Raw genomic sequence first — 2266 nt, forward strand, 5'->3', positions numbered from 1 at the left:
GAGGGAAATGGGAGGCTGGGAGGAGGCGGAATCTTTTTTTTTTTCTTATTCTCAATAAAATAATAAAATGGAAAAAAAAAAAAAAGAAAATCCATGAGACACACTTTCTTCTGCTTCTTGCAATGTCAAACCATTCCCAGCAACACTTTAATGGACACATTAAGCCAAGCAAAAAGGTTTGTTGTGAATTGCTATACTGATCTTTACTTAGAATTGTGAAAGGTGTCTATATAAATAACTAAATCTTGCAACCTTGGTAAGTCTTGGTCCCACTGCCAGCCCTACTCCTCCCAACTGATCAAGACACATAACTGTCACTCACATTCAGAGTAACTAGTTTGGTTTTATGCAGGTTCCCCAGCTGTCAGTCCAGAGTCCACGAGCTACCACTAACTTTGTCAGCTGTCTCTGTGTTGTTTCCTATCATGCTCTTGGTTTTTCTTGCTCAAATGATCCCTTCTCACTCTCTTCTACTGAACTCCAGGAGCTATTCCCAGTGCTTATCTATAGATAATTGATTATCTTTCCTTTGATGGCTCCTCAAAGGAGAGACCTTACTCCCTCTGAGGAGTGAATGGGGATTTGGGATGGGGGAAGGTAAGGGGCCTAGGAGAAAGGGAAGGAAGGGAGGAAGCAGAGATTGGTATGTAAAAATAAGTGTTAAATAAAAAAAAATTAAAAAGAAGGAAATCTTATTAAAGTAAGACTAAGAAGGAGGAATGGACTTTGCTTAAAAAATAAATTGATTATTTGTTACTTGTTTAAAAAAAAAAAGAATGTATTATCCTGTCCTGGAACTAGCTCTTGTAGACTAGACTGGCCTCAAACTCACAGAGACCTGCCTGCCTCTGCCTCCCGAGTGCTGGGATTAAAGATATATGCCACCACTGCCCAGCTATTTATTAGCATTTTAACAATATAGTTTGCATTGAACTTAGGTCTTAGTGTCATTGTTGATATCCGTTTTGTGCTAGCTTATTACTTAAAATAGCATTGTGCTGAAATTACCTTGGTGTGGACTTATTTTTATAAAGTGCTGATATTTGCAAAGAATAAGAAAAGTTGTCATTTGTTTTTGTACACTAGTCCTAGACAATTTTAATCACAATAACCATTTTGACCAATTATTTGAAGGTCCGATTGCTTCTTAAATGAGCCAGTTAAAAGTCATTTTTAAATAAAGATTCAAGCGGAAATGTGAATTTTGTGATTGCTATGAAGGTGATAAAAGTAACATTGAAAATATGTAAAGAATCAAAATGAAAAAAGAGCTCTCTTCGTCATCATATCCTAGCCCACACCTCTGGAAGAAGCTTCCTAACAAACAGAGACTAGGCTAGCTCCCTGAAGCACAGATAACATTGTACCCAACTCTGCCCATTTTTGACCAGCATAACTGCAAATGCCCATCCTCTCCTCAACACCATATCCCTACCCACATCTTCAGTGGAAGCCTCCTATGCCACCAAAGAAAAAAACAGCTTACTGAAAACCAAGAAAAGCCTTCTAACCAAGCATAGGGCTGGCCAGCTCCCTGAAAACTTGTTAAGCCCACCCTCTTCCTCCATACCTGGCCAGCATTCACCCAGCATATCCCCAACGTCCCCCTCCTCATCACCATATCCTTTCTCACACCTCTAGTAGAAGCCTTTTGTCCTATTAGAGGTCAGGCCATCTCCCCAACCTCTGCAATGTCTTTGCCCATCCAGCATAACTCCAAACCCTCTGCCTCTCCTCATTACAATATCCTAACCCACCAGAGACCATGTCAGCATCTTGAATACCAGGTAAAACTAGTGCCCAATCATAACCCCAGCCACAACTCATCTCCTTATCACAAAAGCTCAGCCCTCATCTGTGGAGGAAGCCCTTTTTTCCACCAGAGTCCAGACATGCATACTGAAACTCAGTTACCAAGTCAACTCCCTGACAAACAGGCAGAAGACTCATGTTCCACCAGAAGCCAGGACAGATCAAAAGTCATACACATAGTCAGAACTCCAGTCTCCAACTTGGGTGACAACTTGCTGCTAAAAGAGAAGCCATCCAGATACCCAGAAGTCCTATCCCAATCTCAGTTGAAAATCCTCTAGTCAGTTAAATGCCACTATATCCAAAAGAACAAAGAGGAATCAGAAACCAAGGAAGAAAACAACCATCCAGAAAAGACAAACCCAGAAATTGTCACCTTTAAGAGATGAATACATCTCTAAAATAAATTGAGAAAAAGACAAACAAAAATTGGAGGAAATCAATAAATGCCTTA

Source organism: Alexandromys fortis, unplaced genomic scaffold, assembly GCF_014885135.2.
Source record: "Alexandromys fortis isolate MF-2015 unplaced genomic scaffold, M_Fortis_MF-2015_v1.1 scaffold_105, whole genome shotgun sequence".
Taxonomy (NCBI): Eukaryota; Metazoa; Chordata; class Mammalia; order Rodentia; family Cricetidae; genus Alexandromys; species Alexandromys fortis.